Raw genomic sequence first — 25,562 nt, forward strand, 5'->3', positions numbered from 1 at the left:
CTTAACAGACTCAGCCACCCAGGCACCCCGGTAGTGAGGGTTTTTGAACTTCAGGTATCACTAGAACTCCTTTTGTAGTTAAAGTAATAATAAGTAATAATGGTGGTAAAAAGAAAAGAATAGAAAGCTAGTTAAAGTTATTATAAAGAAGTCACAGTCCTCGAATGCCCAGTGAGATTCGGGTGCTTTTCACTAAGTATCATACTTAACGCTTCACAACAACCTTGACATATAAATTCTTTTTCTCTTTTTCTGTTTGAACAACTGAAGTTCAGCGGGATCAAAGAACTTGAGGCAAGTCCAAAGGACGGCATGGGGAGACTCTGGGACCAAAGGCCACGTTAGCTTCACCAGGTGACCCTGAGCCTCTGCTGGTCACTGAGCTTTGTTACCTGCTCGCGTGTATGTGAATGCAGGGCGGGATGAAGCTGTCTGAGGAACTAAACACTGAACGTGCTGGAAAGCCTCAGGAGCCACAAGCGGCGGGAAGCTGGAAGCAAGACTGCACAGCCTAGGTAGAAGCCAAGAGAAGGGCGGGACTCGCCGGCTCCAAGGAGAACTTAGGTGGCTGGGCGAGGGGCGGAGCGAGGGGCGGAGAATGGGCGGGGAATGGGCGGGCAAACAGGGGAGCGTGCAGACCATTCGCGGACCGAGCAGAAATGCCGCCTCTCCGGGGGAAGCGAGGTGAGGACAGAGTGAGCGAAGGCATTGTGGAGTCTCCGTGAGTTGCTAAGGTAGCTCATCCTCACCATCCTAAACCAAAGCAGAGACCGGACTCGACCTTCCTGGGCCGGCTTTCCCGTAGAGCAAGCAGGAAGGGGATTGGGAGAAGGTCCTGCACAGAGCGTCCCCCTGCCCCCTGGCAGATTGGTACGGCTCATCCCCCCGCCGCTGATCTGGCAGGCTGCGCGCGCACCCTCCGGCGGGGCGCGGGCCGGCGGGGCGCTGCGGCCTCTGCGGCCCGGTTCCCTCCTCCTGCTCCTCGCGTGCTCCTCGCTGGCCCCGCGCCCGCCGGTGACGCGCCCGCGCTCCTTGCCGGAGAGGAGCGCGGCCGCGGGGGCGCGCCCCGGTGGCTCCGCCCCCCCCCCTCCCCAGTTCCCTCCCCTGAGTCCCGGGTGCCCCGCTCGCGCGGCTCGGTGCAAGGAGAGCGGGGACCCCGCGCCAGCCCGCCCCTGCGTCCCCGCCCCGGCGTGCGAGGCGCCGCGCCCTCCTGCTGCCCTGCTCGGTGCATGGAGGGGCCCGTTCGGATCGCAGCCGCCGCCGCCGTAGCAGCCGCCAGCGCGCGGGGGATGACCTGGGGGTGGCTTTCGGAGCCGGCTGCCGCGCAGGAGGTCCGGGGACTGAGGCTGCCCCGCCGAGAGGTGCAGGGGTGGGCCCGCCGCAGGATCGGAGGGAGGGGTGGTCCGGGGACCCCGGGCTTGGGGGCCACGCGGCTCGGGTGCGGGAGGTCCGCGGGAGGGCAGGCCGGCGCGCCCGGGAGGGCATAGGGGTACCGGGCTGAGTGCGGGGTCTGGGAAGGGCAGCTGACGGATGCCCAGCGGGGGAGCTCCGGCGCTCCGGATCCTCGGGGACTCTGAGCCACCTCGTGGGAGGAGGCGGGGTGAGGTGTCAGTAACACGCTTAATTCTCTTTGACGGTGATCCGCTGGGGCAGGTGAGACCCAGCATAGCCGGGAGTAAGGGGCGCCAGCAGGTTTTCCCAAGGGAGCGGGATTCCTCGCCTCTCTCAACCTCCATCCCGCAGAGCGCCTGTGAGAGACAGTGATTTATGTGTAGGGAGAAGCAAGAGAAATTTCCTGCACAATGTATCTTTCTCTGCCTTCACAGACTCAGTGACTTCCCAGCCCCAGGGAGTGTATTTTTCCTTCTCCTCTGTAAAGCTTTCTGTGGATTGCATTATCATTTGCTAAATACATTACAGCTCGCTATTTATTTCGGTCTGCAGCTTTGTTGCTTTCTCTCCACATCTAGGGATTTCAATAATAAATCACTGAGGAGGATAGATAGACTCTCTCGCCCTTGCCTTCATTGTTCTCCCTAACCCCACCAAATCAGGTGGAAGGCTTTCCAAAAGGCGCTCTTCTCCAGAATGCCTTCCTTTCCTGGTCAGGACTATCAGAGGATGGCAGGTGCTTTAAGGTCAGGCCGCTTTCCAATTGAGATCTAGAATTTAGGGAACACCATTCACAGAAAATGAGCCTCTATGTCCTGAAACAAACGCTGTGAGAAACAGAAAATTGAACCAAAAGCTAACACGAGATTCATTCTCAGGGCAGTGGCCAGTAAAAATGATAGAGGCCAGTCGTGTTTCCATGCCTCACTGATACCATTGCCTGCCGACTCCCAGCTGACCTCTTGGCATACCTGAAGGGCAGTGTCAAGAAGGAAAAGGTAGGGAGGGGAGCTGAAAAATAAGTGGGTTTATTCTCAGCGCAATTCTAAGTGTTCTATGACATTTTATAGCTCATTTAAAATAAGTAGTCTATTTTAGCTGAAAATGGGGGGGGCATTATTCAACTTTTAGGACAAGATGAAAGAAAAAATTTCTGGAAATTTAAAATTAGTGCTTAACTAGAAAGCATTCTTAGGAACCCAGAGAGGCACCAAATACTGTAGTTTCTGTTACGCACATGTTGAAATAAACTGCCTCATACTTTAAGTTATATGAGAAGGATGGAGAAAACCTGTTTCATTTTGTAAAGACGTGCCCTGGGTGTGTGCTTGGCAGTGGGTAGAGCAGAAACATTTATATTTCTATAAAAAACACACAAGTGTATATTGTTTAACTTTCATGCAAAAACTCGGATATAGTATTTGCAAATCTGTCTTTGTTTGAATAGTTTAGTCAACCAGGAAAATCAGTTACTAGAGGTACTGTGCTATTGTTTGTGTAGTAAGTCACTTGGGATGCTTTGATTGATTGCTATGGTTCTCATGAACCTCCTCTTCTGTGGAAAGTACTTAAACAGCTCTGACCCTCAAGCCGGGAAGTACAAAGAACCCTTAGGACTTGGAGCATACTGATCTAGCCTGTGTAGTTTGGTGTCTGAATCAATCTTATCCCTTGCCTTCTTTGCAAGAAAGGAATTAAGTTCACTTAAAGATAGGACCCCCCCCCCTCCCCCAATCAGCAAGGTATGTATAGAGATGGAGGCTTTGTGTGGGAATAGGAAAGTCTGTAATGGGCCACTGCTCTAAGGAGGTCAGGTAAATATGTTGACTAGTACTCCTGCTTTTCTTTTTCCCACTTTGCCCTTATGCTGTCATAACTTTCTAGATGATTTCATTTATGGGTTTGTCAAGATAGACATTGAAGTAAAAATTTTCCTCTCTAGAAATGTTTCTTTTGCACAATTTTAGACCAAAAATTGGTGATTGTGTCTGAGCGTATCCTGTGGAAATGATTTCCGGAGTTCAGCATTGTCTTAGTGAAATTAGGCTGGGGTAAGAAATTAAAAATAACTAATTGGAAAATTGGTTATTTATAACGTGTAATTACATTAGCTATGGCCTTGTAATTAGCATTTGTACTGTGCAGGAGAATATGCAAGACAGCACATCAGGAGAGCAGATGAGTTGTCTACACAGGTAGTCTTTCTTTAGATATATGATCTTACTACTTAATAGGAACTAATTAGATTAGAAAGAGAATTTGGAGTCCGGTTGCTAAATAGGTTGCTTTGAAGGACTTGATTTTATGGTAATTTTTTGACGAGTACTTTTTTTACCCCCAGAAGTTTTATTAACTTGGATTGAATTAGAGAAGGTTTTATTGTTTTTATTCAAGATTTTATATTGCATGTAAACATTCCATTTATTTATAAACATTCCATTTATACATTTTTATTGTGTATATGGCCCTCATTCACTTTTAAGGGACTGAGGAGGAAGGCTTTGATTCTTCTCAATTAAAATTATAAGATCATATACAGAATATCCTTCATGTCATTTTAAAAATATTGGATTACAATTAAGTGAAAAACTGGTTTGTTGGTTTTTTTTTTTTTTTTTTTAATCCTTCAAGTTTTCCGTCATTGTTTGTGCTCTTTCCCCCATTGTCAGGCTTAAAACATACAGTATCATTGTCATCTGTCCCCTGAATAATGGTCCTGAGGTGATATTATTAATGTGGCTTTTTAAAATCAAACTAATTATACTTGCCTAAAAGAGCCACATGTGTGTGATTCTAGCTGCCTGGTGCCTTTTGAGAGCCCGGGAGACAAGCTAGTGAATAGAGCTGAAAATTCATTCTGTATTTGATTAAATGGAACAGACTCGCTGCTCCTTACCCCAGCAGGGGCTATGAGATCTCTTGATCCCCGAAGCGGCTCCAGGACCCTGGGAATTCCATTAGCAAGCACCTGAGGAATTTCTGCCCTGCAGTGCCTTTTTTGTATGTGTGTATGTGTGTGTGTGGAGAGGGAGTGGAGCTGAGTGGTGATGGGGTAGTGGAGGGAGGGGGGTGGAGAGAGGCTACATTGGAAGACTCCATATGTTAGCAGATCTAAAATCAAGGCATGACTTAACAGCTTATCTTGTAAGAGAAAAGCCCAACCCGAAGGCAGATTGCTAGTCAGGACTTTACTCCAAGCAGGACTGCGTGGGGATGTGTTGCTAGCACTGAACCGAGCGCCACTCTAGGTACAGAAAGTCGCTTCTCTGCTTTCCCTCCGAAGCACAAGCATATACACGTTGCAGCCTTGGTAAGTCTTCTCCATATGATCTTTTGATAAATATGTAAAATTGTGTTATAGTTTGGTCTTGCCTGGAAGGACTGATGTATTGTTCTAATAACTTTTCCAACTGAGAGCAAAATCAGACTTTTACGGGAAGCCAGTTGCTTTACAGAGATGAAAGGCTCATTTGAATAGGCATAATTTAGTGTGCTCTTTTGTTTTTATATCATTTTATTGCATTCTTGTTACCTTGTTATAGAATTCAAATTCATGGGCGGTGTATGTTTCTTTCCTGCTGTCTTTTTGAGAATTCTGATTTTAAGTATCTTTTAAGACATTGCTTTGCAGACTTGCTAGCAGCCACAAGCAAATGAAAATATATCTACCAAAAATATTCGTGTAAAATCTTTGGAGCAAAATTTTTGGAAACATGAGTGTGTCTTCCTCCCCTGTCAGCCACCCTCCTCCCCACACACCCACAGCTGCCCCAAATAATTTTTGGATACAAACATTTTTCAGGATATTAGTCCAGTTTGTTGCTTGTGTACTTTTCCAGGAGGAGCAGTTCTGAATCTTGGATGGTATTGTTAATTGATTTTCATATTCCGAGAAGAGTTAAACACGAATGTGAATTCCAGTGCCAGTTTCCCACTGATGCAGAGTGCTGTAGCTTATTCGATGGTTAATTTGGTATATTTTGTTCCTGATTAAAATCATGTTGTGTCACAGTGCTTTCCCCCACTTCCAGCATGTAGTCCTCTCGCAAATTCTCACAATGCAGAGTGCTAGGAAAATAAAGAAGCCTTTTAGAGACCATGTTTAAGTCTTTCCCACCTTACTCCCGGGTATCCCTTTTCTAGTGCTGCCACACTGAAAGGACTCTTGAATGAGTTGGAGTAAACACTGAAGTCAGCAGTGTGTCTATCTCAGTTCACAGTGATTAAGACTCTTTTGCCGTGTGATATATTTTGATGGCCAGAGATCATAAAAAAAAAAAAAAACTACCCCCAAACACATTTTGTTCTGCTACATATCAGTTGGAATGTGCGTAGGACTTCAGTTCTGGACAGCCAGCAACATGCCTTGCAGTCACAGAATGAAGGAATGGTGAAGTCCCTTGTATCTGAATTCAGAGGGAAAGAAATAGCCGGGTTATAGGACTGAAATGAGATCTAGTCTGCTTTCTGTTTTGTTGCTTATAGCTGCCTGGTCAATTTAATTTTTAGGTTACCATACTAGAAACAGAAGGAAAAATTGACACATAAAGCTTGCTCTTCAGCTACAGATTCATGTTAAGAGACTACTGCTCGCTGTTTTTTGTTTGTTTGTTTGTTTGTTTGTGAGCCGGGGCAGTGAACTTGACTGAAATCTTGGTTTCCTCATCTGTAAAATGGGAATAACAATAGTATCTCTTAACCACTTGTTGTGGGGGCTCCATGGAATGATGAAAGTGAATTGCTTGGATATACCAAATCGGCTCTGAGGGTTAGCTACTGTTACTTGTAGTAACTTTTCCCGTCCACATTAGTCTATTACTCTGGTCCAGAGTAGTTTCTTTGAAGTACTAACTAGTAAGAAATTCTTGGAAGTTAGTACATACAACTATAGTTGTAGTGTGCTACATTTTCTTAATTTTGCAGTTGAACTGAAATGTTACATTTTTCTAATGGATTGTATAATGTAATACAATATTGCATTTTTCTAATTGATTGTATAAGAATGTACATGAGTATACAGTTAATGTACACCGAGCAAACAGCTAGGTGAGGTTTTACATATGCACATATGTGTGGTAACTATGACCCAGATCAGGATCCAGAATATTTCTTTCACCTCGGAAGGTTCCTTGGTGCCCCTTCCTGGACCACCCTGCCTCCCCCAGCAGGCAGTTACTGTTCTAACTAGTCCCACCGGACATTAACTTGAGCTGCTCTCAAACTAGATTTATAAAAATGGATTCATATGGTATATACTCTTTTATATCTGTTTTCTTGCACTGCTCATTGTGTCTATAAAATTCATCTGTGTTATTGTGTACGGTAGTAATTTGAGCTTTTAAAATTGTTAGAGCATCTTTGGTGTGTTTTGAAATTTGTATTAGTCAATTTTATCGGCACATTGGGTATGTGGCCACTGGGAAGAAAGAAAATAGCACTTCTTTCTAAATTATTTGACAATCAGATCCTAGTAGCTAGCTTAGAAAAATTACCATGACCTTATTTTTGTACCTAAAATTGGGTAAAAGTAGTATAATTATTCTTAGTCACAATTACATAAAGCAAATCCATTAATAATTGTGTTGTTGTATGTGTGTTTTAGTTTTTAATATTTTGTTTAATTTTTAATTTTTTTTTTTTTTTTTCTGAGAGAGGTGTGTGTGAGGGGGGGGGGGGTGGGGCAGAGGGAAAGTAGAGCAGGAATCATAAGCAGGCTCTACACGGAGCTCAGGGCCTGACACAGGGCTCGAGCTCAAGACCTGGAGATCACTACATGAGCTAAAATGAGGCGTTGGACACTTAATGGACCATGCCACCCAGGCGCCCCTTGTGTGTGTGTGTGTTATTAGAAGGGAAGGAAGAGACCCTCAAAGCAGAGAAGAAGGACCATCTAAGGACCATCGTGCTTAGCATTTAATCCATAATCAATACTTAGAAATGTACAGAAGAAACAACTAGCCCAGCATTAGCATGATGCTCTTTTAGAAGAGAACAGAGCAACACAATGTTCTTTTGAAAAATAAAAATAAAAATAAAAAAACACCCAAAAGGAAAGAAAGTGGAGCTAAGACGTTGTTATTGCTACGGAAAAATTTTGTACCCCCTTCAGGGAGAAGGTTTTGGCTCCCTCCTTGCTGTCAGACAATGCCTAGATGTTTAAAGTTTCTGTCCGTGTTGTTGGAATTCCCTCATGTGCTAAATAAAATTTATTTCACCTAAATAGTGAAACAAGGCTACAAGATGAGGTCACTGATTTAGAAGGCCACTCCTTTGTTTCTTAAATTTTGGAGGGGGTTGTGGTTGAGGTAAATAGCTTGTATTTCTGCTCTTGGAAATGTTGAGGGAGGATTTTCTGGATGTTCTGCTTGAACACAAGCCACTTCTCTCTCAGGAGACACTGTATTTTGCAGCTCTTGTGATTTTATTAAATCTTATGATTTCATACGCCTTGACACGAGGTCATTCTTCACTGACAGCCATGTGCAGGGATGGGTTCCCCTGGACTCCAGAGAGACAAGTTGTCCCTTTTTCTACTTACATCAGACCACCAGTGGTCCAGACTTGAGGGAGGTGGAGAGAGTTGAGATAGTCATCTGTGATTCATCTTTTGTCCCGTAGGGGCGCTCCAAAGATGCAGATTTTGGTTCAAACGAAGGAAGAACTGCGACAAATAGGATGGCCTCAGGATAGAAAATGCTCTTTTTTTTTTTTTTTTTTTTTAAATAAGTGGTTTCTATTTATTTATTTATTTATTTTTTAAGATTTTATTTATTTGACAGATAGAGATCACAGGTAGGCAGAGAGGCAGGCAGAGAGAGAGAGAGAGGAGGAAGCAGGCTCCCTGCCCAGCAGAAAGCCTGATGCGGGGCTCAGTCCCAGGACCCTGTGATCATGACCTGAGCCAAAGGCAGAGGCTTTAACCCACTGAGCCACCCAGGCGCCCCTAGAAAATGCTCTTTTGAGGGGACTTGAGCTCCTCTTACTTGACACTTGCTGAGGACACTGTGGAAGCCATTTCTTCTTTGGGTGAGAGATTGAACTGCATGACTTCTAATGGCACTTGCAGAACTCAGACTCCATGAAATGGGCTTTTTTGAAAGAGTGATTTTACATAACCAATCCATGTGTAATCTTGGAGGGAGAAAAATACGTTACAAAGTCCCAAACAGCCACTGAAGAAACAAATTTTCTCAGACCAGCCCTAGTTTAAAGTTGAGGACGGCCTCTACTTGTCAGCTCTTTTCTCTCTAAATAGAATTCTTCCTTTAACACTAATAAGTAAATGTCAGATATTCTTTCTTACTTAAAGAGAAAATAGGGACTTTTCCAATATTCTAAGTATGTAAGTGTCAGAAACAGTAATGCTTTCAAAGGATAGTAGTTGCTCCCTTTTTATGGAAGGGCACAATGAGAATTCTTGAGTCCCTCCACTGGCCGAGATATTTCTTCACTCCTACAACGAGCGTACAGTCAAAATGATTAAATATACATCTTTGCTCTCTGCCCTCTCTCCTCCACCCTACTTCTCTATTCTTGAATTTCAAAAGAGAGATAATTTGAGGGGGGAAGGCCGATACTAGTGACTTATCCCATCAATAAAACGGTATTTGGAACATTTTCTGAGGTCCATAGTTATTTATTCCAGCCATGTACACATCTTGTATCTGCAAAGATATGCTAATAATATTTAATAATGGATATTTAGAATGATTGAAGGGAGTGTATTATAAAGCAAAAAAGAATAGTAGATGGAGTTTTCATGGTTTTGTGTTTATGCACATGAACCCTCTGTGCCCTCGGTGGCTCTCAGCAGGTCTCTGTCCTCTCTTCTCTGTCGTGGCTACCTTTTACTCCTCCAGCATTCTTTTTTACAATTTCAGAGAGGGATGAGAGGAGATTCAGAATGTGAGACCAAAAAAAGAAAAAAGTGATTCTGCGTGGTAAGCACAGCTTCAACTAATGAAGACAGTGCTTTAGATAAAAAATCACTAAATGTCACATTGTGATTGGAATTCATGCATGGTGTTTTAGCAATTTTACTTTTTTCTTGAAAAAAAAATTCTTAAATTGTAAATGGATGAAGTTTTAAACAAATTTTTTTTTTTTAACATTTAAAATGTGTATTTCTCTTCTGTGCAATGTTTGGTGTCCAAAGAGCTGATTTCATGTCCTGTTTCCAAGATACTTGGCATTGCAGGTGTTCTCTTGGGTATCTAGGTACTAAAAAGTGCATTCTGGCTTCTGTCTCTTGCCAGGGAAATGCCTGACAGTTATTGACTTTTTATGGTATCAGAGTAGAAGTAATTAGTATTCTCTATTTTACTATAATGGTGATATCTGTTCAATGAGTGATTGTACACACTGCCTGGTTGGAGGTAAATTTGGCAAGGGGGACGAATGTTTAATGGATAAAATACTACTTTTATCAGGCCATGAAATTACTCTAGTGACATCAGAACTTGGCAGCCTCTTTTATTCCAATAAAAACAAAAATAGCATCATAAGCTAGGGATAAGACATTTTTCTTGTCCATTTATTTTGGCTTATTCTCATGGTTTTGGCCTCAGGGTGTGCGTATAACAAAATAACAACACAGTGAGTAAGAGGCAATAAGAATTAGGGAATGAAGGTAGTTTCACTGAAACAGACATGCTGTTTATCCGTCGCCTCGGTTTCAGGCATTTAAACGGTTCCTCTCAGTTTGGTGACTAGCATCAGGGTGGATATGAGGAAGCCTCATCGGTTAAATGGAGTTAAACTTCATCATTTGGCTTGTTAGGACCTTACTTGCAGTATGTTGAAAAAGTTTGGTGATCGGCTTATAAAATTGTCACGTGTCTGGGCATGATTACAAATGCGACAGTACAGATCTGTAGAAAGGGTGCTGCTTAATCCTTTTTATAATCACCAGTGTAAAATAAACATCGTGTTACCAGTTAGTTCAGTTTGATTGGATGTAGTGTTTCCTCTTGCCTGTTTTACCCTGTTCACTCTTACTGTGAAGTTAGATTTTTAGATGTTATCATGATTTTTTAAAAAGATTTATTTATTTGAGAGAGAGAGAGAGAGGGTCGGGTGGGGAGAGATGGGCAGAGAGGGAGGGAGAGGGAGAAGCAGACTCATACTGGGTGCAGAGCCCCATGAGGGGCTCAGGCTCAGGACCCTGAGATTAGGACCGGAGCTGAAATCAAGAGGTGGACACTTACCAGACCACATTCCCCAGGTGCCCCAGATGTTCTCATGATTCAATGGCAGTGCTTATACCGGGTTTCAGTTTGGTGTCCCAGCATCTGAGCAGTAGGTCTGTTGACCCAGGGACTACTAGCACTGAGAAGATACTTTCATCATGCTTGATAGGTCATTAGACTCCTGAGTAGAACCGTACTAAAGTCTGACTGCTACATTCTCTCCATGACTTAACTTGTGGGTTTACCTCACTGTGATCACCTTCTTAAACAAGCTCATTTTATTTATCAATTAAATCTTTTATAGTAAGGAGAACTATAGTTCTGATGGGTTAAAGTATATTTCAGAGTTCTTTTTTTTTTTTTTTAAAGATTTATTTATTTGAGAGAGGGAGAGAGAGAGCATGCACACACAGAAGGAGAGGGAGAAGCAGACTGCCTGCTGAACAGGGAGCCCGATACGGGGCTCGATCCCAGGACTCTGGGATCATGATCTGGGCCGAAGGCAGATGCTTAACTGACTGAGCCATCCAGGTGCCCCCAAACCTGCTTCTAAGTAGCTACTTTTACTTTACCTGTTTTTAAGTCATATTATAGTCAGATTAGAATGGTTCTGATCTCTTCATCCGATCTTTTGATTCCTATTTACTGATAGTTAGGCATATTTTCTCTTTTAATGGTCAAATCCTTTTTGAGCTTAAAATAAAAACATCAAAATCCTACCCTGCATTTCTAACTCCAAGCTCTAGTCATCTTTTTTTTTTTTTTTAGATTTGTGCTTTAGTTTGATTTCTCTTTTAAAAGAAATTGCAATACTCGTGTTTGATTGTAGACCTATATAGGTCTTTCATATAATTTTCATCATATGTTTTTGTGCTAATTTTTTTTTAATCCCATGGCTAACTAAAGCCCATTTGAATCATTATAAGATGGGTTGTTAACTGTGGTCTCCTATTAGGCTGGCAAACACAGTTGTCGTTATTTGTTACTTCTTTTGTGTTTGAGGATGCGTTTTAAAAGAGCTATTGTCATAGTGGTTAGGTCTTAAAATAATTTCACATTTGTTACTATGACAGCAGCCACAGTGGGGTTTTTAATCATACAATACAGCTTGTACAGAGATTGATATCAGCATTCTGTGGCATCAGATACATTTTAGCTCTGGGATTTGACTACATACATCTTTCTTTTGTCAGGAGGGGTTCTTGCAGCCAGCTCCCAAAGTGGGTTTCTAAAAGTGGTCCTTCCAAGTCTGGGCTGTATCCCACCCACAGGAAAATAGCATAAATTGTTTTAAAGAAAAATTGTCAATGTTTTACTTATTTTGGGATCTCTCTTTGAGATAGCAGCTAATCAGAAAAGATAAGGACATGATTAACCCTGTAAGACAAAGATCGGATTCATGTTTTCTTAGCTAGCTGTGCTTAGATACAGAATACTTAATCAGTCGTGATCACACTAACCGATAGGCACTACCTATCCAACAAACTCCTGAAGCCTTCAACACACAAGAAAGAGAAACTGAGTTTTGAGTTTTTCATTCATTTCTGGGTTGATGAAATTATCCCCCCCCTTCATACTGAAATGTGAGTCATCTGGCAAAAAAATCCTTCCACTTGACATTGGAAATGAAGTCCCCATTTACTTGTAAAAGTTCCTTCTAATTCACTGAGAAATACTAACCTCTTTTGTGTCTGATTTACCCAGAGTGAATGTAGGGCTGGTATACTGGGGCAGTTAACAGGAAGGAGCCTGGTGACGGAGGACTGGCAGATTGCTTTTGCAGACTGGGAGTCTTGTCTCTCTGGGTGCCCTGCAGACGTGCAAGAATGGTGCCTCCAGAGGACCGGGAAAGCAAAGTATTGTTCCATCGGGTGTTGCATGTACAACACAAGTGGGTGTACATGCCCCCCCACCCCCCCTTGCTCACTTAGCTCTTTGCAGAGGAGTGGCCCGTCCCAGCAATGACTACATGGGTCTCATGGTTCTTTTTATTCCATACACAGAATAATTTTCTCCCGTCTCTGATGTTATCATTTCTTAAATAACTATTATACAGCCCTTTGTACTTGGCAGAGTGTTTTACAGTTTTGGTGTGTGTTTGCTCTTCTGCTTAAATATATGACGTAGTAAAATTTTCGTGAGAATGGAAACCGTGAATACAATATGTGATTGAGCATTAGTATCAGATATGAGAGTTTTTAATGTAGCTTGGAGTTAGGTGATCTTTAAAATCTCTGGAATGTTGGGAAAGGAGGTTCTTTGAAACTGTAGTCTTTCTTTTTAAGCTTTAAGTGGGTTGTAATTGCACACTTGTCTGTGCTTAGGAATAGAATAAAATACTTCTAAACTGGTTATTTTGTTTTTTTTTTGACATTTCTATGCCACAGACTCTGTGTTATACATTCTTTTGACCTAAGGGAAGTTACGGAAGTGAATTTTGCCCAAGGTGAAATTGATTCCCTGCCATCTTGGATTTTTAAAGTCTTTCCTTTATAGAGGTCACTTTATTTTTATTTCTAGCCACAGGGATGCTTCTTTCTAGTACATTTCTTTAGAGCAGGTACCTGTGTGCTTAGGAATTTTGTAATAGAATGTCCCAAGTGAAAATGAAGTTCGAAAGCCCTTTCCAAGTCTATGTAAACAAAATAGCAAAGGGAGCTTTTTAGAAATAAATCTCATTTTATATGTGTGTCGTTGATTATGGAATGAATATAAAATCTAAATTGATATGCTCTTTCTCTTAACAGTTACTCCATGACCCTTGTATCCAAAACATGACGGGTGATATTGAGAGATAATTTGGTTGTTCGTTTCTTGGATATGGAGGAAAATGAATGCGAGCTTTACAGTTTTCAGTGAGCCTTTTAATGTTGCTTTGGTCTGTTATTGGTTATTTCCTTTTCATTTTGTATCAGTATGTCATGTTGGCTGAAACACATGTGAATGCTAAAGCATTTGGTCACAGCCAATTTGGGTCATTTCGGTGAAAATCAAACCAGTTGTTAGCTATTTAATGAAATGATTTAAAAATGGCTTTGATGACCTGGTTGAGAAGGAAAGAAAGAAACATAGATATTCCTAAAGTAAAATCCTGCCCCTCCTCCTTCATTGGAGTGAAGAGGGAGCTTTAATAACCAACAGAGACCAGCTCCCAGTAAGAGGTGTGAGGCTGTTTATTTTCACTCTGGAGATGTATATACTACAGAAGGAAAACTCTGGCCTTGCTTAACCTAAGCAAGTCATTACTTATCTACGATCTGGCAAGCAATTTGATTAAAGTTGACAGAGCTCATATAATATCAGAACCAAGCCCTCTTAATGATTGATGAAACTTGTCTGTCTTTTTTTTTTTTTTTTAAAGGAGAAAAACTAAATAAGAACGCATACTTGTTCAGATTTCTAATTACCAAGTATAAGCCAAGTCTATAATGTAGTTTTGTCTGTAGTGATTAATAGGTATTCATTTGTATGTTGTTTTTTTTAAAGATCATGATTAAATGGTTTCGAACTAATATTTTTATGTTAGCAGGTTAATTTGGCTTTTATATGATTCAATTCTTGAAATTTTGAAGTTCCTACTTCACATTTTTAACATCTTTTAAAGGTGGTTTTCTTTGTTCTTTCTTTGGTATTCTTTAGTGGTAGTTTTGATCAATTAAGAACTTTCCTCTTTGTCCTCTTATCAAATTGAGTTAGTTGAAAAAGTCTTCAGCTTTAATGTTAATTTTTTTCAACCCCTTGCTTTCTAACCGTATAAACATGGTTTGGACAATTGTCTTAGAACATTTGGGCTGGGAAGTGTTGTGGCTCATTTCTTCGCTGCATTTCTTGTTCTCATTCCCAAGAGATTGATAGCAAGTGTGACTTGAATGTGTCCAGTGGTCTTGGGATGATTTAAACCAGGATTCTATGTACAGTGCTGGACCCAACTCGGGAGGATCGTTGTTTCATGCCATTCATAGGCTGCCTAGCAGACAGTCAGTACTGAACTGCCACACCCTCCCCCACCCGTACGCCTTGTTTTAAGCAAATTTAGCATGTGTGGTTTTCAGATTAATGAAGCAATTGAATCGAGAGCGAATTAGTTTTCTGTGAATGGAATTTTCTTAACCTGGGAATTTTAAGGCTTTGTGTCATCAGGATTTGGACGAGGGTAGGCTCAATGTGTCAAAACCAGATTCCACTACAGTCTGGTGACCCAACCTCCTTGTGCTTTAGCTCTTCACTTGCATGATGGGAATGGATGAGAGCTTACCAGGCTGTTGGGCTATCTCATTTAATGTTCAGGTCCTGTGATCAGTGTATGGTAGGTTCTCCTGGAGGGTGAGAGCTGCTGCTCTGATAGAATGTGCTGTCCCTGAGATGAGGGTTTATAGTCACAAAACAGGATGTAATTGTGACGTGACTGAATTAGACCGTTGAATCAAAATCAAATGAGTGGGGGTTAAATTCTGGGGAGCTACAGATGTGGGAATAACCTAGAACTGATGATATGTTTCTGTTTTTGAATTGGTTAGAACTGGGTGCATAGTGAAGATTAGAACCTGGTGTGTAGCAAAGAGAGCTAATGGGGATCTTTTGGGTAAATTTCTGTGAATCTCCAGCATTTGACTTTCTTGTTCCATATATTTAATTTTGTAACTTTGTAATCTCCTCTTTCTCCTTTCTATCTCCCCAAACTCAATATCATCATATCAGTTTAATTGCCAGGAAAATAAAATTCTCTTTGTGAGAGATGTGTTTCATACCTCCCCTTTTTGACATGTTCTGAGAAGAAAGGGCTACCTGTTCTTGGAATCCTCTGCTCACTTTTCTCTCGATGATTTTCCCAAGTGTTGTCATCTATGGGAAATCCCAGTGCTTTCTAGAATTCTTATATGTATACTGCATGAGCTTGAATCTTACGTCCTTTTACATTCCTTTCTTTTGGGCTTACATATGGTCAGAACAAATAAACCCTTCACTGGGATGGTTAAAGAATACCAATAAAGTGCCATTCCCCAGTTGTTTCCAGAAAAGAAAAAGGATAGACATGGAATCATCAGATGCAAATACTTGACTTGGAGGTGGGCCGATTATCTGTTGTCTGCTCCACCCAGCAGCTCCCTTATGTTGTTTCTAGCTGGCCAGTGTGAGTCCCTTGCCCTCAAGTGACTGTTGCAAAGTCTGAGGGTTAGCAGTGGAGGGGGATCCAAAGAACTGGAGACAGGAGTTGTAGAATCAGTTAAGTGTTGAGAATTCTGTGTGTTTCTTCTACCCCACAGGTTGGCCTAAGTTTTGGTTTTTTATCACTGGAATCCAGGTTTTCAGGGAAGCACAATAAGGTCTGTTGTGATACTGAGTGTGTTTGCAGGAGAAGACGTTGGGTCACAACTCTGCAAATGCACAAACTTTAATAAGATATTCCTTCTGGGGCCTATAATGTAGAGGATAAAGCTTGACTGTATTGCATTTATAGAGTTTTCTTAGGGTAGTGGTCTTGGTGGCTATGGAGGTAGGTTAGCATTTATAGGATTCTTTTAACTGCTTTGACTTGGGGAACTGTGCATCTTGTGTTTGAAACTATAATTCTTGTTCTATCCCTCACCCCCACTCTGAGCTCAGATTTGTAGGGATGTGTGAGATCAAGGAAATAGCTGTGTTTTTGGTTAGTTAACAGAGTGTCTTAACCAAGATGATAATGGCTTGTATTTTTGCTAAAAAGGGGTCAAACTTGGATAATATATGACTTTTTCACAGGGAAAAATTCTTGTAAACTAATTTCGATTAAATTATTTTTATTACTAATCTCAAGTAGATATAAAATAAACTAGATGCAAAATTTTTAGAAAACGAAAATTTACAAAATAAATGCATAACTGCAAAACCAGTATAATCAAAACATTAAAAGTCCTTGAAATTTTTTTAGATTATCAGTATTGTTTAATATAGAAAGATAGTTATGCTTATTTTATATTTCTCTTGCCTGATTTGGCTCTTTCGATTGAAGTACAATTAATATTTTTTTTTTCTTTTTTTAAATAATGACCTTGTTTTTAACTACCGGCCCAATATTTTGTGGACAGTCACTTTGAAAGTGCACTGTTCTGTGTGGTACTGGGAACTTTCAAACCCATTGAATGAAATGTGTGGGTGTATTAATACTTATTGTTGATGAACCAGAGTAATATGTGATCTTTGTAATAAGTGTGTTCGTAATGTGTAAGGCTGATTGCTGTGTCACATGCTTTTCAAGTTTGTTGTACTTATGCTGCCATGAGCTAGAAGAGAATTCACATCTGCTTTTCTTGTCACTGATTCCAAAACTTTCTTTGTCCACTGTGTTCTGTAACATCACTTGACCTTCCCATGTCATAGACCTGATCCAAAAACACAAGTGTCAGTTGGGCACCAGTATCTCGTGTCCCATCCTCATTGTCCGGCTGATGACCTGCAGTAAGCCTACGGTAACTGAGCTACAACAGGACAGAAACAGTGAAATTCATAAAAAATAATTTTCATGCCGCTAGCAACCCATCTGCAGATTAAAACGGAGAAAGAGATCTAAAACCTGGTAGGCTTGAGAATCCCTCTGGAGTGAGAAGTGGCTGTGGATTCATACTGAAGTCAGTAGACATAAAAACAGATTTGTACTCAAGGCCTCTCTTTTATTCGGGAGGCTTTGTATAGAAAGGGGTAAGCGTAGGTCTGGGATTGCCCTGGGTTCAGACGTTACCCCTGCCATTTATTAGCTGTGGGACCCTGGGCAGGCTATCAGAGCTTTCTTTACTGTTCCTTCATTTGTAAAATGGCAACAATACCCATCTTTAGGATTGTTGTGAAGATCAGTAAAAGTACACGTAAAATCTTTTGCCTACAAACTTAATAAATGGTAGTTGTTATTACTCTTTGGAATAATGAATCTCTTAGGACAGCTGTTTGGTAAGATGTACAGATAGATGTATTTCCACGCAAACCACTTATTCCCTAGTGCCTAGTGGAATCAAGAGGCAGGGGTGTGGTGAAATATTGGAATTATTTGGCAAGGTTCTTTAGGCTGCACAAAGAGCCTGCTTCCTCATTACCATTTCCAAGGGACCTACCCTTACCCCTGGCAATGGACCATTTCTCTCTGGTGCTTGGGCAGGAAGACAACAGAGTACTGACTGAAGCATTTGAGTCTTTCTCTGGTAATTCTGCCTTAAATACTCGTATGGTCTTTTGAAATCCTAATTTTATAAATACTTATAAAGATGAACTTATTTATTTATACAAACAAATCAGCAAGTTGATTTGTCTGGTATTGACAGGAAGTGTCTAATCTAACCCACGTGCATGTATAAATTAACATTGTGGCATTTGGCTTTTAAAATGTGCTTGATTTCCGAAGGTATTTATTTACCAAATTCAGGACTTTAAAAAGTGTTATGAAAAGATGGGACCGATTGACTTGATAGTTTGGGGGTGAGGGTTGGGCAGCAAAGCAAGGTTTATTGAGTGACAGCAAAATGATAGCACAAAGCTTCCCAAGGAGGGAGGGGACCCAAGAGGGTTGCCCTTGATAATTTTATAAAACTATTTGTGGGTTGACCCAGTTAACTTGGCCAGTACTCTTTAAGTATATTTGAAATTCCTCCTTGAGAGTTATTTTTTAAATTTAATAATGCTTTATGTGGTAGGATTTTGTTTACATGACTTGCCCTTATAAAAATTCATACCACATTGCAGGAAACATGACTATGTGCAATAGAAACCCAGATATTTCAGTCTGTAATGCCAGTCTCTATCATAAATGTGTGAAGAGTCCATTATTTTAGCTACAAATCCTTGTAACAGTCTGAAAAGCAGAGACTTCTACTTACCCACCGTTGGTCCTGTGCTTTCAGAACTTTCAAGATCATGGTGAATGCTTTGTAGACCCTACTGGGTCATTTCTGTGTGTGAGCAAAGAGTGCTTTTGGTATTGTATGTGGTACCCTTTTCTGTTCAGGTTTAAAAGCACTTTTTGATAATGGCTGCTATTTAAACTCTTTTTTCTTTTGCCTGTGGCTTTTCTGTAATTCTGGGTCATGCCCTTTGTTTGTCATTTGGGTTAAGTACCTATTAAATATATTAGTTATTGATTTAAAAATTTGCATAGTAAAACACAAGTAAATATGGGAGTTCGCGTCTATCGAAGACCAGATAAACTCAGTGAACAGGTCAGAGACCATTAATGCTGATTCTCTTAAACTGTTGCTTAATAATGTGAGGACCATTCTCATGTTATCTCTTTTGGCTTACTAGAATGTACATTAGTCATCTGTGAAATAACTTTGTAAGTCCCAGGGAACATTGCTGGGTTTCTCTCAATGTACATTTATCCCTTTATCAACATTTATTCAACACTCATTTTGTGCAAGAAACTTCTCAGGTGTCGGGTAGACAGACATGGTTCATTTCCTTCAATCCAGGTCTAGGTGGGAATCATTTATGTGACCGGTAAATCTCCAGCCTCATTCTTTTTTCCCACCGTATGAAGAGTCAGATGAAAATCAAATTCTGTACTTTCTCTTCTAGGACGCCTCCTTGGCTATAGTTTTAACCCAGGGGAGGTCAGACTACAATGAAAATCAAAGCCATTCCTGAAGACGTTTTAAAAAGCATGGAGTTTTAGAGTGGTGTGTGAAGAGAGTCATGGGAATTTTTTTAGTTGAATGTAGGGGTGTCTGTGTCAGTTTCCTGCCTCTCAAATGCCAGTATCCCAGCAAGGTCTATAAGTCTGGCCTATGTTGAAGAGGAATGTTTCTTTTCTCTTCTTCTTCTTTTTTTTTCTTTTAAAGATTTTATTTGTTTGATAGAGATCACAAGTAGGCAGAGAGGCAGGCAGAGAGAGAGGGGGAAGCAGGCTTCTCACTCAGCAGGGAGCCTGATGCGGGGCCTTATCCCAAGACCCCGAGATCATGACCTGAACCAAAGGTAGAGGCTTTAACCCGCTGAGCCACCCAGGCGCCCCGAAGAGGAATGATTCTGCTGAAGAGTAGGAATTGCAGCCTGGGACCAGTTGAGGATCTTTGAGTGGCAGAAACCTGTCAATACCAGGAAGATTAAACATGCTGCTTTAGGGACATTTGTTGGTTGACATTTAAGATGAAAAGCTTCAGGAAGTCTGTGTTTAATGGTCCATTGGGGGCACATGATTTAGCCTATTTTGAAACCAAATGTATTGAGCTGTTGCAATACATATAATTACAATATATAATTATATAATTGAATATAACATATGATACATGATACTAATTAATATGTATAATACATGCATCTATAATATACGTAGCCAAATGGATAACATATAATATGTGTAATACCACATAATATTAAACATACCAATCTAAGACCGTGAAAACTTAGGTCTACTGATTAGTTGTTTCTCAACATTGATTTTCAGAGCAGTAGTTTATTTATTTATTTATTTAAGATTTTATTTATTTATTTGACAGACAGAGATCTCAAGCAGGCAGAGAGAGAGAGGAAAGCAGGCTCCCCGCTGAGCAGAGAGCCCGATGTGGGGCTCGATCCCAGGACCCTGAGACCGTGACCTGAGCCAAAGGCAGAGGCTTAACCCACTGAGCCACCCAGGCACCTGGTAGCAGCATAGTTTATAATGAAGATTTTATATTTGGGGTAACACGAGGAACGACCAACCAAAAAACATGCAGTAATGATTTCCTAAAGCCACATTTATTCTGAAACAGTGTTTTGCCTACCTGTTTGTACTGTACTAATGAGACAGTGACCACAGATGACAGTCTTTAAAATTTTTTTTAAAAAGTCTTCTTACTTGGCAAATTGTGGGCAAGCTTACGTGGGACATGCAGGTGCTTTGCTTTAATTTTCAGTGTTCCTGGTTACTGACATCCAGATGTCTGGGAACTGCTGCTGTAGATTAAATCTAGCAAATTCTCAGTATGCAAGTTGTTCATCCTGGGGATATGGCTTCTTCGGGGTTTCTCATGCTAGCTGTTTTGTCCATCAGTGAGATTTATGCCTGGGTGTTGATGATGCCTCATTATCAGGAAGGGTTCTCTTCCTTGCTGCAGCGAAAGTTGGCTTTTTAGCCTTCTCCAGCAGAAATGGAAATGCCTCACTTAGTGTTAAGTGCACCTTTATTGTTCCATGTGCTGAGGTCAGGAGGCAAACCCCTAAAAAAATCTCGCTATATAAAGGCTGCTTTTTAGATGTTTTATTAGTACTGCTGTTGGTTATTTTAATTAGTAGTATGTTTTATGTGCACCCCGAGGCTGTTCAGGCAAAGAATGTAATTCAAATAAACAAAATAATATCTGATGTTTTGGAACACCCACACCTGCCATCTGGGCCTTTACTCTTAAGGTGTGCTTACTTAGGTTGGCAGGGAAGCTAGGAAGAGAAAAAGGAGATGATTATGTAGTGTAATGAAATGTTTTAAACGTCCGTTCTTGGAAAGCTTGATGACCAAGTTTTTAGCTTGGTAATGCCATTTTCTGCGTAAGCGGTGGTTCCTTTTTTTAGGGTAAATATGAAGTTTGCATGGGAAGACCTGTCTTCTCCATTGTTTGGAGCGTTGCTCACACCTTTTACCTTTTTTTGACTGTGTTTCTGGGGACCTGTGAGTACCTGAGAGATAATTTGACTGTCAAATGGTGGATGGTGCTTTCACAATGCAAGAGAGTTTGCTAGGGTAATTTCCACAGGGTTTTTGTTTTGTTTTGTTTTACTTTACTATAAAGTAAAGGAGCCACCTCTCCCAAGTTTTTACAATGAAATCATAAACTAGTCTCATTTTTTTTTCTTTTCGACTTGGCTTTTTTTTTTTTTTTTTGAGTTTACACAAATATTCTCTTTTCTGTTTGCAAACTGAAGTGAACTATATGCTTTTGACTTAATTTTGAGAGCCGAAATTGTGTTGATTTTGGCTACCTTTGCTGGATTTTCCTGCCATTCCCTCTTTCATTAAGTGTAGTCCTTTTTGGAGTTTGCCAAAGATGAGGCAAAACTTGTGTAAGAGGAGCACCTGACCTTTTAAGTGTGTGTGTGTGTGTGTGTGTGTGTGTGTTTTCCCCACCTAAACATAGCACTTGTAAAATGTTTGTCATAAAGCTGGAAAAAATTATGGAGGTTTTTTTCCTTCCTTAGAGACGGAACCTAAGCCATACTAAATTAGTAAATTGTTCTACCTGACTGACATTCTCTAGGAAAAAGAAATATATCCATTTAGAACACTAACTTATTTTTTAAAAATATGTTTAACATGTATGTTAATATGTTAAAATATTTTATAACATTAAAAAAATACTCTGAAAAACAATCTGAGGGGTTTGAAGTGGCGGTGGGGTGGGAGGTCAGGGTACCAGGTGGTGGGTATTATAGAGGGCACGGATTGCATGGAGCACTGGGTGTGGTGAAAAAATAATGATACTGTTATGCTGAAAATAAATAAATGAAAAAAATACTATTTTTAAAATAAGGGCTACTGCCACTTTTTGAATCTTTTTTCTGCCTTAAAAGCAATTTTAAATGCTATTGTTTGTAGGTAACCCAAGAGTTAAAGATGTCAGAGACTTAGGAAATGAGATCATGGTGTCTCTATTGTCTTGTTCTACTTTATTGCCCCCCGCCCTTCTTTTTCCCCCCACCTACCTTGAATATAAGTACACAGTACATTTTCTTTCTGTAAGTGAATGAGAAACTGCTTTTTTTGTGTTTTGGGGCTATAGATTCAACTGCATTCACAATCTGGCTTAGAAAATGGATCTAATGAAGAGATTTTAGAGTATTAAGCTAAGGCTACATCCCACAGCACTTTTTTTTTTTCTTTTCAAAGATTTTATTTATTTGACAGAGAGATTGAGAGAGGGGACAAGCAGGGGGAGCAGCAGGCAGAGGGAGAAGCAGGCTTCCCACTGAACAGGGAGCCTAACGTAGGACTCAATCCCAGAACCCCGGGATCATGACCTGAGCTGAAGGCAGATGCTTAACTGACTGAGCCACCCAGGCATCCCAACCCATAGCACTCTTAAAATTCCAAGACTTATATTAATTATGTCATTATGTAAAGAATGAAACTGTAACAAAACAAGACAAAAACCTCCCCATGTTGTTCATAGAAGCCAATGATGACAAGTCTTTCCATGAAGAGCCCCGCTACTAGGGTATATAGATGTAGCAACACAGAAAATGTATTCTGCGGATGAAAGGTGTGACTAGTGTTAGATACATAGGAAATGTTGAGTATAATGTAATACAAAAGATTTTAAGAAGTATGCCAGAACTTATGTATCTAAGTTAGGGTCTGTAAGCTGTGTCTTCCATCTCACATTTTTGTTACTGCATCAAGACACTGGGAACTAGTTATAGCACTGTAAGAAAATTCTTGGTGTTCTTAATTTGTTGGGAGATAGCCATTAATGAATAAATTGGTTAATAATGTTGGAGTTAAGACACTGTAGTTTTGGGACGCCTGGGTGGCTCAGTCAAAGCATCTGCCTTCCGCTCAGGTCACGATCCTGGCCAGGGTCCTGGGATCGAGCCCTGCTAGAGGGGAGCCTGCTTCTCCCTCTCCCCCTGCTTGGGTTCTCTCTCTCTCTTTCTCTCAAGTAAATAAATAAAATCTTAAAGAAAGAAAGACACTGTGGTGTTAAAAATCAGGTGTGATTATAAGAACATAGTAACAATCAGGTTTATACATTGGCACTGAAAATAGTTAACAAAGGATTTTCAGGGAAGTTATGCACAGAGGAGTTATCAATGGGGTAAGTTTTTGTGTCTTCCAAGTTGGGCCAGTCTCCTGTGGTTTCCCCAGTTGTGTATCAGGTGTGTGCGTGCGTGTGTGTGAGTGTCACGTGTGTCAGTGTGTCCATGAATGATCTTGACCCTCCTGTTTCCTGTTGCCTCCGCGTAATGTCAAAACGCAGGCACTGTTGTTTGCTACACACTCAGCCTAGCAGAGTTGTTCCCGCAGGCTTTGCATTTCTGGGAGACGGGCTGGACCTTCAGCTCTCCCAGCTGGATTAAAATGACCGGCAATATTGTGCTGTGTTTGCAAAGATACCGTGATCTTCATTGATTCTTCCACTTTCTAGTCCACTGGGGCCTTGTATCTTGATCATTGCTTTGACTCTAACTGCCTAGCAAAGTTTTCTGGGGTGCAGGTTTTCTTCCTACAGGCCAGTGCATATTTTTACATATCTGGAGACTTAACAGTCTGAGGTGATTAGGTACTGACTACACAGTCAACTCTGATTGACTTGTGTGTCCATTTGTGAGTGTTCCTGAAGAGCCCCAGGATCAGAGCACGGCTTCTCTTAGACTCTGTGAGAGCTGCGATGGAATTGTGTCCGTCCTAGTTCCCGTCACCAGCTGAACAGAAAGCATAGGCAGCTAGGAAATCCAGACTCCTTTAGTGATTTTATGCAGCCGTGGTTAAAGGCGGAATGAAGTTCTTCGAAACCCGAGTCACTCTGTCCCAGGTCTCTAAGAAGCTTCCAGCTGAGCAGGTAGCAGAGTATAAAAGTCATTGTGATGGCAGTCTTGTGCTCAGCCAGCATTGATTTCAAGTTTTTTGCAGCATAGACTTTTTTCTTAGGTTTCTCATTTTTTATTTTGCTTTCCCCCAAATGTTTGACTGTAAACATTAGAATCCATTGCATGAAAATGAATTTCTCCTTGAGGTTTTATTTCCTTGCTATTAAAATGAAATCCAAACCGAACCCCAGGGAGGGTGAGTCTTTTGGAACATCCAGAGAGAACTTTGTTTCATTTGGTAAGGTCTCAGCAATGCACTGGACATAACAACAGCTTTATTAAATTTATTACCTAACACTTATCTAGAGCCCCTTTTCAAATGTTTTCATATTCCATCCTGAATCCAAAAAAAAAAAAAAGAAAGAAAGAAAAAGTTAGCCAGATGCCTGTCTGGGTCTTTTTAAGATCAGTCTGTTCAAGTTTAACTAGTTCTTAGCAAACTTAAAATCTAATGCTCTTAGCTAGCTTTTGTTTCATGGTTACCAAAACCCTGTTATTATTTCTTTTTCTTTCCCCGTGAAACCAATGCCAGTGGCAACCTTGAAAAATCTACTGAGTGTTCACCTGTGGCAAGTGCTGCCTCTTCGGTGTCTGCAAAGTAATCCTCTTGAAACTTGGCTATATTTTGTCTTTTTAATAATCTCTGCCAGGTCGCTTTGTAGAATTTCGCTGTTTGTCCGCAGCTGTGTTTTAAAATACTCGTAATGTGCCTGTCCAGCTCACGGTGGTTGCCAGAATTATCTTATCTCCGTGATTTTTGGTTTCCTGTGTTCTAGAAGCAGGAAGAAATAGTCTCTTTGAAAGATGGTGGAACAGGAACACTTGGCTTTTTCTTTCTTTCTTTTTTTTTTTTTTTTCAAACACACACATATTGTGAATAGAACCTAACTCCGCACTTAGACCCCCTTCTCTTTTGGTGTGTAATTAGGACCACACTGACTCCTCAAGCCCCTCACTGTTGCCTTTTTCTGCTGGTGACCTCTGACCCCAGTGACCTTTCCTGGGGTTAGTCCTAGGCCCTTTCCATTGTGTTGGAGCCCAAGCGGCTCATGTGGAGTTGATTATTTCTTTGCTCATTTGGCCTTTTTGGTGCCATAACTCCCAGTCACTTCCATTTTCTTCCTCTGCTTCTGACGGTCCACAGTGAAAGGAAATGCCTTCCGCAGGCAGCAGGACCCGTCTGGGACCCGTCTGTAGGCTCTGCTGACGCGATGGAGGCTGGGGGACCTGGGGGGGAGGGGTGTGAGGTCTGTCGGAGTCGCTGGGAAGGAGGGTGCGGCCCTTCTGGGCCCATCACCCGGGCCCTGGGAAGAGCTGGGTGTCCCTGGCAGTGTCCCAGTCCTGGTGGAGGGGGGACGCCCCGGGTCCCGGATGTGGACCTGGCTGTTCGATGGCCTCCAGCTCCGCGCCTGGAAGATTTATCTGTTCCTCCCACCGCCTCCCAGCTCCTTGGCAGGTCGG

The 25,562-nt window shown here is 41.2% G+C and overlaps 1 protein-coding gene across 13 annotated transcripts in view; it reads left to right on the plus strand.

Annotated features, from left to right (window-relative positions):
* The first annotated feature begins 654 nt into the window (after positions 1 to 654).
* The window catches only part of CDON (cell adhesion associated, oncogene regulated), a 98,089-nt gene continuing 73,181 nt past the window's right edge, over positions 655 to 25,562 (plus strand). For 4 of the 13 annotated variants that reach the window (XR_009406890.1, XR_009406881.1, XR_009406884.1 and 1 more), the window contains exon 1: positions 1,074 to 1,361. The gene's annotated coding sequence lies outside the window, so the exon portion shown is untranslated. Of the gene's footprint in view, positions 735 to 1,072; positions 1,370 to 2,270; positions 2,391 to 4,593; positions 4,703 to 25,562 lie in introns of those variants that run through there. The other 9 variants (XM_059414237.1, XM_059414238.1, XM_059414227.1 and 6 more) reach the window with 8 other exon arrangements.

The sequence above is a fragment of the Mustela nigripes genome, chromosome 1, assembly GCF_022355385.1.
Source record: "Mustela nigripes isolate SB6536 chromosome 1, MUSNIG.SB6536, whole genome shotgun sequence".
Taxonomy (NCBI): Eukaryota; Metazoa; Chordata; class Mammalia; order Carnivora; family Mustelidae; genus Mustela; species Mustela nigripes.